The sequence below is a fragment of the Periplaneta americana genome, chromosome 7 (assembly GCF_040183065.1).
Source record: "Periplaneta americana isolate PAMFEO1 chromosome 7, P.americana_PAMFEO1_priV1, whole genome shotgun sequence".
In the NCBI taxonomy this organism is placed as follows: Eukaryota; Metazoa; Arthropoda; class Insecta; order Blattodea; family Blattidae; genus Periplaneta; species Periplaneta americana.
Genome location: NC_091123.1, coordinates 20,708,033 through 20,727,185, shown reverse-complemented (window position 1 = coordinate 20,727,185; position 19,153 = coordinate 20,708,033). Strand labels below are relative to the sequence as shown.

The following is a 19,153-nucleotide window of genomic DNA, read 5'->3' as shown; positions in this document are numbered from 1 at the left end:
ATGCTTAAATTATTTAAACATGCATTTTTGTAAAATAGGTGAGACTGTGACGTAGTGTTCATTTGGTGTGGAAATGAATTGTGCTAATCATCATGCATGGATTAATTCTTTTTATATTGTTTGAAGAGATTGGGAAACTGATGGTAACAATTGTTACAAAATAAAACATAAATTAAAACACAATTCATTGTCTGGTACTTTTTTTCCTAATGATAACAATTCTGTAGTGCTTAAACTTACAATTTGATATTGAAATGAATTTATTAGCCCTAATATCTGTGGGGTTCAGATAAAGATTCCCTGAGACAGAATTTAGTTGCTTTGAATTCAGTACTTGATGTGGCAATTGATTTTCTTTTTATGAAAAAATTGTATTCTGATGTTGAAGAAATTAACACACTTGATTTCCAGCTTACAATTAAAATGAACTGTGAAACAAATTGGGCTTATTGTCACTTCTGTAAATGAAAGTAGTAATTCAATCCGAGGCGAACAAACCTGCATCCTAAATGAGAAATCTTGATAGGGTTGCCAAATCCCATATTTCCCGGAATCTCTGTTTTTCCTGTAGTTTATTACGATCTTCTGTCTCCATGTTTATTTTTTACTCTTGCCGTATTCTTCACACCATCTAAAATAGTAATTAGAGATACGGTATTAATGTTACGTCTTTTGTATTAAAATTCATTATAGGCCTAGAGTTAGTTTGTAATTGAAACGGACATGTTTGTAAGTCTGACAGTTCATCATTGACATAAAAATATTTTTAAAATATGTTTATAAACAAGATGAGTATTGGCTCATTAGAAAATGAAATAACACAAAAAATATACATCTTTTTACTTTATACGGAGCCCAATGAATATGAAATTTTATTTAATCGCGGACGGATATGAGACATTACAATTTTTGATAATAAATTTCCTTCCATATTATTGTAAATTATAATACCGTGCACAATGTATAATTATGTCATTCTTTTGTGTGAAAGTAAATCGATTGTTCAGTACATTTTGTTGATTACCTGATCTCCATTTTTATTTTACAACTTTAAGCGTTGACTTTTGTTAGATCTGATAATTTTATTTATTGAGCTTCACACGTGCTCAGAGTGAAGTGTTAGCAAGTGAGAACCCACCTCTCTCTTCCTTCTCTAATATCTAAAGTTGTAGTCATCGTCGTTTTCCATTAGTTAGAATTGTGGATTTAAACAATTTGCCTTCTGACATTGCAAGATAAAAATATCAATTTCTTTCTGTATATGTGTATGGTGATCGCCTACACAAGATTTGCAAAATCCAAAATTCCGTTTTTTCTCTCTTGTTCGGATTACTTCTGTCCTGTTTCAGAACCGAACGTTGGTAGTTTCCTACAGTGTTACCACTGACCAAAATAAAATGTACCAGATATCACAGGAAATTCTACCAAACAGCACTTTTTTGTTTATTTAATGTGGGCTACCAAATTTACCAATCTCTTGCACCCGCCCAACAAATTACAAATTCCGGGAGAAGGCATTAATACATAACAGAAAACTAACATTTCTTGTTGTCCCTTTACTATATACGAGTATACAGAAAAACTAGTGTTATTTTTTATACATAGGCTATACCCATTGTTGTTCCATGGTGACTTCGATTAATTATGTCATCGCGTCAGAAATGGAAATCTATTTTAAGGAAAGCAGTAAAGAAGAGCATTGAAGGAAATAAAAAATGTATTCTTAAAAACAATTACACAACAGTAATTTACCGTATATACACGAATACTCCGCTTATATTTTTTCCCGGAAATTAGCGAAGAAAAATTGGGGTGCGCGCATTATTTGAAACACAAATTACAGCCAATTTTATTTTATTTGTTTATTTTTTAATTTTCTCTCCTAAAATCAGGGTGCGCGGATTATTCGCATATATACGGCATATTTCCAAATTAATTCATTCGTTGTGTTCTGCCCAAGGGCAGGTCTATCACTTCAAACCCAACTTTCACCAATCTTTCCTATTTTCTGCCTTCCTCTTAGTCTCCGCATATGATCCATATATCTTAATCTCGTCTATCATCTGATATCTTCTTCCGCCTCGAACTCTTCTTCCGTTCACCATTCCTTCCAGTGCATCCTTCAGTAGTCAGTTTCTTCTCAGCCAGTGACCAAACCAATTCCTTTTCTCTTCCTGATCAGTTTCAGTATCATTCTTTCTTCACCCACTCTTTCCAATACAGCTTCATTTATTATTCTCTCTATCTACTTCATATGCTCCATTCTTCTCCATTATCCACATTTCAAATGCTTCTAGTCGTTTCTCTTCACTTCGTCGTAGTATCCATATTTCTGCCCCATACAATGTCACACTCCACACAAAGGACTTCACTAGGCTCTTCTTTACTTCTTTTCCCAGAGGCCCGCACAAGATGTCCTTTTTCTATTAAAAGCTTCCTTTGCCATTGCTATCCTCGTTTTGACTTCCTGGCAGCAGCTCATGTTACTGCTTATAGTACACCCCAAGTATTTGAAGCTGTCCACTTGTTCTACTGCCTCATTTAGAATTCGCAAGTTTATCTTCTTTATTTTCGTTTTGACAACCATGGGCTTCGTCTTGTTTACATTTATTTTCAACCCATTCCTCATCATATTATGTTAGTGATCATATAATCAGCAAATCTGATGCACTTTATTCATCTTCCTCCTACTATCATTCCTCCCATGTTCGGAAAACAGTTCTTCATTAAATCCTCAAGTAGATGTTGAACAGATTATCTAGGTGATGAAGGGCATCATTGACATACTCCTCTCCCTATTTCACTTCCTTCTGATAATTATTAGATTTAATTTCCAACTAACTAAATATCATTGTTAATCGTTGACAATAATCATGCTGTTGCTACCACTAATTTAACATTGGTAAGTAGCTCATATTTGTAAAATTGTCAGTTTTCATATTACAAAATAAAAAGTACAGATTTATACCAAATTACATCAAATTGTACCAAAAAATCAAATACATAGCAGCATACAGATCATTGAAAATCGTACCAAAATTAGCAACACTACCTATCAGCTTATTTGTCTGTCTTTCCGTCCGTGCGTCTGTCCATCTAGGCTAGCTTGGCTTTTCGAAGACCGAACCTGGAATGAATTCGTGCAATGAAGCTTATATGCGACGACTGTCAGAGAAGTGGCCTAGATCGCATTTGTGAATCCGATGCTGACAAGTGACCATCCTGTTTCATCTCTGACAGAGCCAGGTTTCATTCTCAGATAAGAAGGCCTACCTGAGAAGTCCTAGAGCACGGAATCCCAAGCCTGTATGAATATCGAAAACCCGTACCACCCTCTCCTCCACAAAACTTCATCCCGTCTGTTTTTAACTATTACGAATGACAGATGAAATGAGGGGAAGGTGAAGAAGAGTGTTTTGGTGGGATGATTTAGGGAAACGGTAGTATCCCGAGAATAATTCTCCACGAATTCCATCACGACCTGGCTGTGGATCGAACCCAGGCCGCCTGGTTGGAAGACTAGAAGTCTCCAGGCAAGAGTTATCTGTCATTTTTGGTTCCACGTTGAGTTTAGACTCTGAATAGCCTCTGCAATTGAAAGCGTCGTTAAATAGAATCTAACTACTTTCCTATAGTTTTTTCCTTCTATAATCTTACACTGTGGTTCATTTTTGTCTCCTTGAGGTTTGTTAACTGGGATTAGTTTTGACATTTTCTGATGCCTGACATCCACGATAGTCTGTCATCCTCCTGGCTGCCTTAACATTATTTCTGTCTCGTAGCCATATAGATTTCCTTGCTTTCAAGTGGTTTTATTTTTTTCTCCCTTTCTTCGACCAACAGGCACTCATCCCGAAATATCCTTGGAAAGCGTTCCCTCTTCCACTCTTCTTACATACCTACCCATATCATCTTATTAATGGACATTAGGGATGAGTTTTGAAACTTTTAAAGTTTATGATTAATGTCTTTCAAATTCGACCGGTTTGTTGTATATGCACGTTTAAATAACGATACCAAATTTCATCAAGTCTCATTCATTAGTTCCTTATATATTAATTTTCTCGTATTTTAATTACTTATTAAATTATGCGTAAATTCAAATCATCCCTGACGGTTTCAGAATTGTTTTTGTTTTTAAAAATCTTCTCTGAAGGACTTACATTTCATGATCAAGAAAACTGCGCATGGATTTTTAAATTTGAGAATTGGTTCATGAGAAAACATTTGTTACAAATCATAATTTTTGCTTGATAATTTTCTTTAATTTTTAGAAGTTAAAAATTCATATCATGAAAGGTTTTCAATGAAAAACAGATTCCATGCATAGCTTTGTGTATTACAATATGCTGAGTATTCTTGCAAAGTTTCATGTAAATCGGAGCAAATGAAAGCCACTAGGAACTTTATTATTGACATTAGAAAGACAGGGAAAACCAGACAAGTGACTGGGCTTATTGTTACTGTCTCACCAAACCTCTCAACATGACCCATAGCGGTAAAAATTTGTTCTCCAAGCCGACACCATTACCCTCAAGTTCATTGTCAGGCAGTGTCCGAGCCCATGAGCGGTGTACAGTATTTCCTTGTCACTCAGAACTTTGAAAGCCCAGGAGAAAGTTTATAAAGAAAGGATCAAAAACCTTCAAATAGAATGACAAACTCCAAATTACCCGTACAGAATAAGCGCGGTTTAGATAATCCACCCACGGCTACTCTAGGGTCAACTGTACCGGTATTTTTATATTTACATTTATTTTTTAATTCATTCCACACAAAATCCGCTCCATACAACATTCAACACAGCAATAACAATTCCACACATTTTGTGGAATTCCACACAGTTTGACAACACTGATACAAACGTTCACGTATCAACTTCAAACACCCATCGGCGTAGCTCATTTGTAAGGAGCTCGTCTCTTGATCTGAGGCTCTGCTCGGGCGTGGGTTCGAACTCCTATAATGGTTGCAGAATACCAAAAATGTACAGGCTAATGAGAAAGTAGACTACATTACGCTATGGACGGCCGGATAGTTCAGTTGTAGAGCAACTGACAGGATTGGAAGGTCTCCGGTTACCAAAACTTATAGAACGGCCCTGGGACGTATTCAGCCTTTTGTCTAACTAACTGACTAACGGTTCTTTCTTACGGGGGTAAAAACGGTCGGAGCGTGGTGCTGACCACACCACCATCACCATCTCGTTCTAGTGTCGAGGTGACGGAAGCGTGAGCTGTACCTCATTGTCCTCCATGCGCCCTCCTGACGTGTAAAGGGGATGTCTTTACCATCATTACAGTACATAATCCAAATATCCTATGTTTGGGATCATGAAAAATAGCTTTAATATACAGGGTGTTTCAGAAATACTTTGACATACCTTGGGGGTATGTTCCTTACACCAAAACATGAAAAAAAAGTTCATATAAACATATGTCCGAAAATCCTTAGTTTTTTAGTTATTAATGAAAGAACATAATGAAACATCTGTTGGATATTATCAGCTTGGTAGCAAGTGTTGCAACGTTAATCAGTTCAGAAACTCATAGATGTTCAAAATGTTCTCCTTTTGTTTCGACACACTCATGCACTCGTCGGATCATGGACTGTCGCACCCTTTCAAATACTCTCACACGGTGTCGAACGGTTTCGCAGGCTTCTATGACACGTTGATGAAGTGTCTCTGCATTAGGAATGCCTGCTGCATAAACCAGTTGTTTTAGATGGCCCCACAGATAAAAATCCACAGGAATGAAGTCGGGAGAACGTGCAGGCCATGGAATTGGTCCTCCCCTACCTATCCATCTGTCATGGTAGATATCCAGTGCATGTAGAACTATGTGGCTAAAATGTGCTGGAGCCCCATCATGCATAAACCATATGTTTCTTCTTATTTGCAAGGGCACTTCCTGTAGCAAGGCTGGATTGTTATGAGTTTCTGAATTGATTAAAATTGCAACACTTGCTACCAAGCTGACGATATCTAACAGATGTTTCATTATGTTCTTTCATTAATAACTAAAAAAAACTAAGGATTTTGAGACATATGTTTATGTGAACTTTTTTTTTTTCTTGTTTTGGTGTGAGGAACATGTCCCCGAGGTTTATCAAAGTATTTATGAAACACTCTGTATAATCCAGAAAACTAAAGTGACCTTATTTGAGTATTTATTAAATTATTTTGTGTGCCTTTCACATTAGGCTACATTGCATCAATTATTTTTGTACTGAAACGCCTATACTTGACCTGTAGGGAACAATTGTAACGTTTTTTAAGTTCTGTGTGTTTAAGCAATTTTCGCACTAATTTTGTTGTGATCTCTGTTTCCAATAGTCTGTCCGAAGTTATAGCAAGTGAGTTTTAATAGCTATTCGTGATTGCTATCTGTAACGAATCTTTTTTTTTGTGTGTGTGTGTGTGATGAATATTACATTTTTGTCCGCTATTGCATTCCCGTGAAATTCTCAGTATCAGAGATTCCAATGCTTTTCCTCGTATAATTTGATGCTCTTCTGTGTTACGGAGGACTGTATCGTTTTGTCATGTTTGTAGGGCGCGTGCTAGTATAGGTATGACATTGTTCTGAACAATGTGTGAAACGAAGTGGGTCATGTTCATAATATGCAGGCACGGTTTTGGGTGGGGTGTTATGATTGATAGAATGCCAAGGCAAAAAACGTCATTCTGCACTTTCAGCAAGAGCTTTTCTCTGACGGAAGTAGACTTTTTTCAGTAGCTCTTTATTTATCAAACTCGTGCCTTTCACCGGATTCTTATAGTTAGTCGAAGGACTAGAGCGTCGGCTTTTCCACACCGAAGCTCTGGTTCAAATCCCGCAGAACAGAAGTAAAATTTGTTGTGTCGAAACATTTAATGAAATGTTACGCAATAGTTGCGGAAGTGCAGCTGTTCTAAGACTCACGAGTACAATGAAGCTACTTTTGGAACTAGTCGTGTACTGTAATTCATCTACGTGCTGTGTATTTTGCTAAAAAAAATAGAAGAAAAAAAAATTCGTAATAAGATATAAAATTGTTTCTTTTATACAGGGTGACCCCAAAATTTTTATTTTTATTTTAGTACGTTATTTTACGACGCTTTATCAACATCTTTGGTTATTTAGCGTCTGAATGGGATGAAGGTGATAATGCCGGTGAAATGAGTCCGGGGTCCAACACCGAAAGAAGTTACCCAGCATTTGCTCATATTGGGTTGAGGGAAAACCCCGGAAAAAACCTCAACCAGGTAACTTGCCCCGACCGGGAATCGAACCCGGGCCACCTGGTTTCGCGGCCAGACGCGCTGACCGTTACTCCACAGGTGTGGACCGCCCCAAAAAATGGTAACCGAAATGCTTGTACCACACATTATCACAACTATCGTACAACTGTTTTATAATGTCTTCCGTCATTGGCTATGATTTCTTCCTTGCGCTCTACCATCCTGGTAAGCATAGCATCACACTGTTCTCTTGTTAGGTTGTGCATAACTCTTTCGATGTTTCTACGTAGAACGTCTAGAGTACATGGGACGGGTGTGAAGCACCGTTCTTTCAAAATTCCCCACAGAAACGCATCACATAAAGACAGATCAGGACTCCGTGCAGGATACGGAAAGTTTGAACCCCTACTAATCAGTCGACCAGGAAACAGCTCTTGCGTTTCCATGACCAGTATGGGCTGTTGCCCCATCTTGTTGTAACACTTGCTGTCCCAAATCAAGATTATTTAACTCACAAAATGTTATCAAATTCCCTTGAAATTGTTCAATAACTTGTTGTCTGTACACGTGTGCATTGCCATTTATCCTGTTTCCATGTTCATCGTGAATGATCTATGGACCAATGATGCCTTAGCTGGGCACAGCAGCCCACACTTACTTTTTCAGAATGTAAAGGTCTCTGTTTATACTCTTGTGGTTTTTCCCAACCAAGGAAATGACAGTTTTGTTTATTAAAACACTAGCCGTACCCGTGCGCTCCGCTGCACCTGTTAGAAATAAATATAAAGAAATTACAGAATTAAAATAGGACGTTTGATCCAGGGAACAACTTTTACAACAGCGCAAGATAATCTGCTTCGCTCATTACCCAATTTTTTTTTGCATTGCATTTATTGCATATATATTTTATGTATTTTAACACGATTCAATTGAGCATAGTTAAAATTTGAATTATAAAATAATGGATTGCTAAGCTAACGTACTATTACTGCATACTAAATCAATACACTCTCGTTGTTCGTTAATTCTCTGAGATTAAAATGAGTGTACATAAATATTATTTTAAGAAATACAGAAAACGAATGTACAAAATAGCCTATCAAATTTTCTGTGCATAAGAAGCTATTTTAATCTTACCTGTCCTCGATTTACTCAGACGTTACTGTAATAACATTATAGCATTATGTCCATCTAGAGAAACTACACTTTCCAATGGTGAAATAATAATTAATTATACAAATCGGTTAATTTAGCTTCCGATATTACTTCATACAAACACAGTAACATTCTCTGTAGGCTATGTTTAATAGCTTTCGATTGTTGATGTCCAAGGCCCCTGTTTCGATTGTTGTTGTCCAAGGCCCCTTATAGACAAAGTCATTTGTTCTTAATTCATTGCACCGTCTTAGATGGCGTTATTTTAATTTTAAAACTCATTTATCTCATTAAATATGAGTCCTATCAAAATTTTGTAAAGAATAAAACTGATCGGAAATCATTTTTAAAGAAACTTTTGTTATGTAACATTCTTCACAAAAATCAATAATAAGCGAGATATTTCGATTTATTTAATTCAGGCCTCCTTATAATCCCACTTTTAAATAAAGTATTTTGAATGCCATATAGCCTAAAATCTAAGTTACAACGAACTTAATTTATATTCCAATTTTCATATCAATCGGTTCAGCCATTACCGCGTGAAAAGGTAACAAACATACAGACAGACATACAAACAAAAATGTCAAAAATGCGATTTTCGGTTTCAGGGTGGTTAATTATATATGTTAGGACCAATTATTTTTGGAAAATCGCAAATTACCAGAAAAATTTCGGCTACAGATTTATTATTAGTATAGATTACATTCTTCAGACCACCACACGTTGCGGATATAGGCAGTTGTGATTGGTCACAGAACCTGTCATTCGAAACTTTTCCACTCATTGCAGAATTGTTTTTTTTTTTTAGATGGTGATGCTTTATGAAACACATCTTGATTGAAATAATCTGTAACAGAAACAATAAAAGAGTATGTTATAAACTGCATATCATTATAAGCTATTTCATCATTTCGGTTACCCTTTTTTTTGGGCCACCCTGTATAAATGTTTTTTTTTTACCAGTTCCACCAGGTTGTCATTCGACATTTCTGGAATTCTCTCCTGGCAGTGGCTTATTTGTAACCCACTTCTGAGGTTGGGCGGAGTTACGTTGCCCCGATGATATGGTGATTATGAATATGAAGTGCCAGGAGAAGTCTTAAATCTAAACTTAACCTGATTTCCAGACCACGGACGAACACAGGAACAATTCCCTTTTAAGGAAAAGTTCTTGTGTTCTAACCGGGAATCGAACCCGGGACCTTATGAATGTAGCCAGAAGCTCTGACCACTAGACCATGAGGCTGGTCTTATATAAATGTTTATAACGCGTTTCTAAATAAAAATACGTAGGAACGTGCGTTTTACTGTATAGGGAAATAAAGCGATATTTTTAAAATAGAAAAGTGTCAAATAATGACCTGCATTCAAAACGTATAGAGAAGAACATTGAAATTATTCGTCAGCGTATTCAAGAAGGATGTCGACAGATAGAACATATATCGAGATTGTGGGAGAGATTGACTGTCCATGATGAGGTACTTGTATTAAGACTCATGGTGGTCATTTCGAGCACTATCTTTAGAAATATGCATGAACTTTGTAAAAATAAAGTAGTAAGCAAACATGTATGATATAGGCTATATTATTTTAATGTACCGAAATACATACGATATTTCCATGCAGATATTCTGCGTCATCATACGATGAAAGAGTAATGGAACGGAAAAAAACTCTCCGGCGCCGGGATTTGAACTCGGGTTTTCAGCTCTACGTGCTGACAAGAGTTGGAACTTAATCTGAGACGATTCTGTCCGACGCCGGGGTGGGTATCCGGTGTGGCTTAGTGGCTAAAGCATCAGCACGTAAACTCTATTCCAGATGTGTTGGGAATGCAAGTAAACAGAGGCAGAGACAAAAAGCGCGGTTCACAAGCTGCCAAACTCACTTTGCGAAATTATTAATGAACATTGTCTGGAATATTAATATAGAGTAAAATAATATAATAGAGGGACCAAGGTTCGAAACTGAACTGCAGCACCATCAGATAGATGGAAAATAATGTACTCCTTATCGCAGCCTTTGTAAAATCATCGATTGTATTTAATATAGTTTTAGTTTTTTTAGATTTGACTTGGCCCGTAGATCGATATTCATTTAATATTCTATACACACTGCTCTTCCCTACTCCCAAAGTTGAACACACTTTTGAAACTACGTCTGTAAGAGATACTTCAGGGTTATCTTTCACAAGAGTCTTATACACATTTATAATCTGTATTTTTTCTCTCGTATGAAACCCTTCCCCCCGCTTGACTGGCGAATGTCCAGAACATCCTGGTTGAGAATCGTCATTCATGTCAGCACTCTATATTCAGTTATGCACAACACACTATATAAAACTAATCTGTACTTCACAATATTGCAGTTCAATGTCTAACGCAAATCAATGACACTTGTACACGTTGTTGTTAAAATAACAATAATAGTGAACATTTATTTTACTCAATCTATTACAGCGTCGAAACACAACTGCTGGAAAGACAAGCGAGTTACAGTGAATCATGCTCTACTCTCATCTCCCGCTTGACAGCCAATGGCGTGGCGACATTCAGTTGAATGTCACGTAATGTCTGTGACTCTCTCTCCCAGGACATCTGGAATGAACTGTAGAGCTGAAAACCTGGGTTCAAATCCCGGCGCCGGAGAGAGTTTTTCTCCGTTCCGTTACTCTTTCATCGAAACATGTATGAACTAAAAAGTACCTATAATGAAAAAAAAAGAAAAAAAGCGAAGTTGACTATTATATTTGCATGAACTTTATTGCTTGTTTTTATATCCTCTATCCATTCCCAAAACGTTTTCCACATATTAGTTAACACTTTGTATAGGCTACATCATACGGTCGACGCGACTTTCTATTCAACAATCTGGAATATGATGGGAGACGGCTATAGGTTCCTAGCATATCCTTTCTAGGAAAGAATATAAGTTCTAAATGTACAGAAAGATTGGTTACATCACGTGACTAGACTGGACAAATTCAAAATCAGATGCTAAATTATCAAGGAAGGAATCTCTCAAAATAATTTGGATAATCACATTGAAGTAAAAACGGGTCATTTATGGCTTACATTCGTGACTCGGCGGATAAATGACTGAGATAATGATGATGATGATGATATAAAATTGTAGAATCTTCGAGGACAAGTAAAAAGTTAAGAAATGTAAGGCAATGTATTATAATTATGGAACTGTTCATATACTAAGTAACACTGAGAAGTGATTATAGCTCCTATTATGAGTTGAGTCATTATGTTTCGTTAGAAGCAGCTTGAAGCTATATGATTCATTCTCATTTCACGTGTATAAACATATAACTTATCAGTTTTTATACAAATGACTAAGAATAATAAACGTTCTTCCTTGCGATTCCATGGACTCTAGAGGGGCCGACTCTAGCTTAAGTTATTTGACACGTATTTCACTTGGTCATATGGATGCTAGCTACATTTTACTCATAAACAAATAACTAAAATTTGGGAAATGAGTTTGTCATCTCATCATAGGGTTTCCATAGACACTGGCTCTTGAACGTAAAAGTGTCATATTTAAACAAGTGACTAAGATTGAGAACTATGAGTTAACCATCTCGTCATTGTGTTTCCATGGATACCACATTTTGGATGTATATTTTAGACAAGTGACTGTTAAAATTAGAAAAATTGTGAGTTAACCATCTTGTCGTTTAGCTTCCATGGACAGTAACGTTTGAACTTACAGGTGCCAATTGACTAGATTTGAGAACTGTGACATGTCGTCGTTGGGTCTCCATGAACGCTGATATTTGGACATATCGATGATAGATTTTAGACAAATGACTATAATATTTGGAAATTGTGATTTAACCACCTCACCGTTGTGTTTCCATGGACAGTGGCTTTTATACGTATAAATGTTATATTTTAGAGAAATGGCTAACAAGGGAAGTGCGCGAATCACAAGAGGACGGTTTTGATGAAAATTACATAAATTACTAATTATGATTAACATGGTGATAGTCACTCGTTTCGTTTTTTCATCGTTTTATCAACAGAATCTCACTAGACGTTTTGATTTATCTAGAGAAAATCAAAACTCGAGTCGGATTTAATTGACTATTACACGATTAGAAGAAAGTATATAAAGATTAGAAGTAACGAAGTACACCAATACAATAAAATATTAATTGACTTACGAAAATACAACTGTCTTCAAATGTATTATTGTACCATCTCAACATTACAAATATTACGCTAGATACATGCTAGATGGCAGTAGTGAGCAATGCCTTTTCGTCGAGAAGTTCTCGATCTATTATACACGATGGCACTGTTACTAGTCAAGAAGGCTTTGTTGATTCAGTTTCATTTTTATTAAAATGCAACATTCCACTTCACTTATCCGAATCCCAGTAATCAACGTCACTTGACAGATGATTTTCAATAAATCTTAATATTAAACAATCTCTGATACGTGACTATCCATAATATCATATAGCAGAAGCCATAACATAACCTAACTAATATACACAAGTGTTAGAAAAGTTTTAATTAACGACGATTACATAAAAAATAAACAGGAATAATTTTAAAAGGTATAATTATTGAATGTACAATTTTCAAATTTGAATGTGGTTGGTGGTTCAATTGATGTTATATTGGACGTGTGCATAATAGAAGTGGAACTCGTTGATTTAGACGTACATGGTGTATTCAACTTATTCAGAATTTCCGAATGAATAATTTTAAAAGGAATAATTATTGAATGTACAATTTTCAAATTTGAATGTGGTTGGTGGTTCAATTGATGTTATATTGGACGTGTGCGTAATAGAAGTGGAACTCGTTGATTTAGGCCTACATGGTGTATTCAACTTATTCAGAATTTCCGAATGAATAATTTTAAAAGGAATAATTATTGAATGTACAATTTTCAAATTTGAATGTGGTTGGTGGTTCAATCGATGTTATATTGGACGTGTGCGTAATAGAAGTGGAACTCGTTGATTTAGGCCTACATGGTGTATTCAACTTATTCAGGATTTCCGAATGGTGCTTTTCATTTATTTGTAAATCGGATTTCAGAAGATGCATAGGTATGATCAGTGATTTTGATTAATTCTTGTTCTTGAATGCCAATGCGAGTCATATTTGAAACTGCTGTGCATCGACTGGAGTGGTTTGTAATTATATATATATATATATATATATATATATAATTTTTTTTTTTTGACGTCCAGACCAGCGCAGTTTCAAATGTTGGCAAACAAAGAAACAAATGCTAGGGACGCGATAAAATTAAAGAAATGCTAGGGACGCGATAAAATTAAACAAATGCTAGGGACGCGATAAAATTATGCGATAAGCAGCCATGATTGGTTGAAATACTTCCTTTCGTACCGTTTTATTGGTCAAAAGTAGTATGACGTAGTAAGAGTGTAATAGTCAGTGTAACATTCGCCATTTTGTATTGTACACTTTACACGCAGTCTTCATTGAATCCACACTCTGCGTTCTTTACCGGTACTACAACCTTCCTGTTCTACTGCTTGCGTTACAGTATCAGTACTTACCATAAAATTTATATAAAAATTCAAATATCTTGGAGCAACAGTAACAAATATAAATTACACTCGGGAGGAAATTAAACGCAGAATAAATATGGGAAATGCGTGTTATTATTCGGTTGAGAAGCTGTTGTCATCCAGTCTGCTGTCAAAAAATCTGAGAGAATTTATAAAACAGTTATATTACCGGTTGTTCTGTATGGTTGTGAAACTTGGACTCTCACTTTGAGGAACAGAAATTAAGGGTGTTTGAGAATAAGGTTCTTAGGAAAAAAATTGGGGCTAAGAGGGATGAAGTTACAGGAGAATGGAGAAAGTTACACAACACAGAACTGCACGCATTGTATTCTTCACCTGACATAATTAGGAACATTAAATCCAGACGTCTGAGATGGGCAGGGCATGTACTGTCGGTGACTCAGGAGAAGACGAGAGCGGATTGAGGAGGAAGGGATGTGAACAGATAACGTACGACAACTCGTGCAACATTTATACTGCAGTAAGCGGAAACATTAGGTCTCCTTCTGTTCAACTTAGCTTTAATTTCCATACGCATTGTTAAAGTTGCCTCGTTTAATTATTAGGCAGCGGCATTCCTTTTAAGATTTGTAGGTCTTTATTGCATGCAGCGATAATAAAATGAAAATGCGACGTTGTCACGTCTTGTTTGTTGCTGCTATATATTAATATAACATGGATATGGGCTAGGCTTAATTGCTCAAAGCATGAGTTAATTTGAAGATTATTATCGCCACTGCCTCATGGTTAACATGTCGGCATCATACAATAACGTGCGGTGTGCTTTTAAAACATAATTTTGCCGACAGATTGTTGCTCTGTAGGTTTCACTCTAAGCGTCACGTTGTCACGTCTACTTCCTCGATAAAAATAAGCACTAGTTTGTTGTATTGTTAAATGGCTATTATTATTATTATTATTATTATTATTATTATTATTATTATTATCATTTCATATACGACTACGCTGACATTTGAATTGTTATTTAACTCTGATATATTATTATTATTATTATTATTATTATTATTATTAGTATTATTATTATTATTATTACCATCGTCGTTATTGACGTTCATGGGTATCGATTCCGACACTTAACTCGCTTCCCACGGCCTCCACATTTTTATTATACACTGAACTGTAATATAATTAATTTTCACTGTGAACTAGAACAAGACACACTGCTAAAATTTGCAACTCTGGTTTATACACTCCGCGTGGAATATTGGAGCGGCCTTCAAAAGACTTGACGACAATGGACAGCGCGACATAATTAAAATTATTGAAACTACAAAGCTTCCGTCCTCTTTGACACCGCTAGCCTACTAATTGAACGTGGCTACTTTACTCATGTTTCCTGTACGAGTAATAACCTGGCTACTGGGATGCTTATCTGAGCGATGTTTATAAAAATCAGCAGCGATAGTCAAGAAGGTCGCATTCTTTCCGCTCGTCTTCTCCTGAGTAACAGACAGTAGCACGTATGGGCGAATCCAGAAATGCATATAAAGTGTTAGTTGGGAGACCAGAGGGAAAAAAGACCTTTGGGGAAGCGGAGACGTAGATGGGAAGATAATATTAAAATGGATTTGAGGGGGGTGGGATATGATGGTAGAGACTGAATTAATCTTGCTCAGGATAGGGACCAATGGCGGGCTTATGTGAGGACGGCAATGAACCTGCGAGTTCCTTAAAAGCCATTTGTAAGTAAGTATTATTATTATTGTTATTAACATTATTATCATCGTGATTAATGTTGTAACTAACAGCGATTAACCAAAAAGGATAACACATTGCAAGGATGATAGAGGAAAGAGAATGTGTAACTGTTTTTCAGTTGGATATTTAAGACCGCTGTATTAACTACTAAGATAGTCCTCAAAGAATTGGTGATAGCGCGATGATATTTGGCGAGATGAGACCGAGGATTTCCCTGGACCCTAGTGAATTCGCGCTCCTCATATTAGCCGTTCTGCTTCGTTTTCACTTACTTACAAATGGCTTTTAAGGAACCCGAAGGTTCATTGCCGCCCTCACATAAGCCCGCCATCCGTCCCTATCCTGTGCAAGTTTAATCCAGTCTCTATCATCATATCCCACCTCCCTCAAATCCATTTTAATATTATCCTCCCATTTACGTCTCGGCCTCCATAAAGGTCTTTTTCCCCCCGGTCTCCCAACTAACACACTATATATGCATTTCTGGATTCGTCCATACGTGCTACATGCCCTGCCCATCTCAAACGTCTGGATTTAATGTTCCTAATTATGTCAGGTGAAGAATACAATGCGTGCAGTTCTGCGTTGTGTAATTTTCTCCATTCTTCTGTAACTTCATCCCTCTTAGCCCCAAATATTTTCCTAAGCACCTTATTCTCAAACACCCTTAACCTATGTTCCTCTCTCAGAGTGAGAGTCCAAGTTTCACAACCATACAGAACAACCGGTAATATAACTGTTTTATAAATTCTAACTTTCAGATTTTTGGACAGCAGACTGGATGATAAGAGCTTCTCAACCGAATAATAACACGCATTTCCCATATTTATTCTGCATTTAATTTCCTCCCGAGTGTCATTTATATTTGTTACTGTTGCTCCAAGATATTTGAATTTTTTCACCTCTTCGAAGGATAAATTCCAATTTTTATATTTTCATTTCGTACAATATTCTGGTCACGAGACATAATCATATACTTTGTCTTTTCGGGATTTACTTCCAAACCGATCGCTTTACTTGCTTCAAGTAAAATTTCCGTGTTTTCCCTAATCGTTTGTGGATTTTCTCCTAACATATTCACGTCATCCGCATAGACAAGAAGCTGATGTAACCCGTTCAATTCCAAACCCTGCCTGTTATCCTGAAGTTTCCTAATGGCATATTCTAAAGCGAAGTTAAAAAGTAAAGGCGATAGTGCATCTCCCTGCTTTAGCCCGCAGTGAATTGGAAAAGCATCAGATAGAAACTGACCTATACGGACTCTGCTGTATGTTTCACTGAGACACGTTTTAATTAATCGAACTAGTTTCTTGGGAATACCAAATTCAATAAGAATATCGTATAATACTTCCCTCTTAACCGAGTCACATGCCTTTTTAAAATCTACGAATAACTGATGTACTGTACCCTTATACTCCCATTTTTTCTCCATTATCTGTCGAATACAAAAAATCTGATCAATAGTCGATCTATTACGCCGAAAACCGCACTGATGATCCCCAATAATTTCATCTACGTACGGAGTTAATCTTCTCAAAAGGCAATCAATAAGTTTCCGGACTGCCCTGAATGTAGGCAGGGAAACGCCTGGAATCTATACTAAATGCACCACTTGAAAGGCAGAGAAGAAGAGTAGCCGTAAGGAGTATATGGAGAGATTCCAGGAAAAATCGTAATAGGTCCTTGACATGTTTGCACGTGTAGAAGCTCTGTTCTTAAAGACAATCTCACGCTGTTTGATAGAATGACTCAACAGGCATGCAAGCAGTGATCTTCAGTGACACGCGCATATATGTTTAACTGTACAGTACAAACAAGTACAGTTCCGAAACGTTTAAAACACGACGAAACAGCGAAATGATTGACTATCACCGCATTAATCAGCAACCCATAATTCAGTGGTGTTCGCATAAAGGTGGTTAAGTAATTTTTTGTACAAATGGAGTTTTGTTTCCCAGATGAATACATAAATTAAATTCTACAAGTGGATGTCCAAAAAATAAAATAATATACTAGCAATTGATGTGTTTTATTTGTGTAGAAAATTATTTGCAATAAGGTTCCAAGTTTAATTTTAATTTATATCAAAACTCTTTTTTATGACATCTCCCTTTACCCGAACACCTTCGAGTTATCCTTTTATGCAATTTTAATCAAATCGAGCTCTTGCGGTTCCCGCACTTTCCTTGTAAGATTAGAAAAACTATACATCTCTTCATTAAGTTTCCATGGGCGCTGGCAGGATAACTGATATTATACACATGGATATATACACCAGACAAATCACAAGCTATAATAATGGGCCACCAACGAGCATTAAACAAAATAGATCTAGCCACTGTATCAAATACAAAAATAAATAATACTACAATTACATATAGTAAGAAGTAAAAAATTTAGGGGTATATTTAGATTCAAATTTAAATTTTCAAAGTCAAGTGACCTACATATGTAAGAAAACTTTTTCCATAATTCATTCCCTCAAACACTTAACCAATGTTTTACCTCTCAACCTTAAAAAGAACCTGATCCAAACTTTAGTGATGCCCCACTTCGATTATTGCGATTCTTTATTCACGAATCTAAATACTGATCTTGCCCATAGACTACAGCATGTTCACAATATCTGCGTTCGTTTCGTTTGTAACATTAGAAAATTCGATCATGTAACACCGTCACTAGAATTGTTGTCTTGGAGTCCACTTAAAGAAAGAAGATTCTTCAACTCTCTCTTATTACTATTTAAAATCATCCACACCTCCACACCCTCTTACCTAGCATCTCGTTTTGTTTATCTTTCACTACCTCGAACCCGGAACTTGTACCTTCTCTCTATTCCTCTGCACAGAACATCCTTCTACTCATCATCTTTCAGCATATCTATTCCACGCCTCTGGAATTCTCTCCCTGACCACGTCAGAGACTGTCGGACAATATCAAAATTCAAATTTAAATTAAAAAATCACATTCTAGTTCGTGGAATTGCTTGTTGAACACATGTCAGGTTGCGCAACTTCACCTTAACCCATGACATATAGTAAATATTGTAACTATGCTGTTGTAAAATTGAAAATTAATATGTAATGTATTTATTATTATTATTATTATTATTATTATTATTATTATTATTATTATTATTATTATTGTCAATTATCAATATCATCATTGCTATCTCTGTTTTCTTTCTTTTCATTGTATTAGCTCGATGAGAGCACTATAATGTACTTTTGACTGTGTAGACTCTTCATAGGGCTTTAACTTAATTTGTATCATTTTCATCAGTGTTTGTATTTCTTTTTTGTATTTATATGTGCTATCTGGTAGGATGGAAGAGAAGGCCTTATGGCCTTAATCCTGTCAGATTAAATAAATTATTATTATTATTATTATTATTATTATTATTATTATTATTATATAAGATTTGAGCACTTTGATTATCCCATCACTGGGTTTCCATGGATACTGGTTTGATTATTATTTCAGTT

General features: G+C 36.1%; 1 protein-coding gene across 1 annotated transcript in view; it reads left to right on the top strand.

The window, feature by feature from the left end:
• Window positions 1-19,153, top strand: part of trc (Serine/threonine-protein kinase tricornered) — a 489,712-nt gene that overhangs the window by 1,021 nt on the left and 469,538 nt on the right. The gene's annotated exons all lie outside the window — the stretch shown is intronic.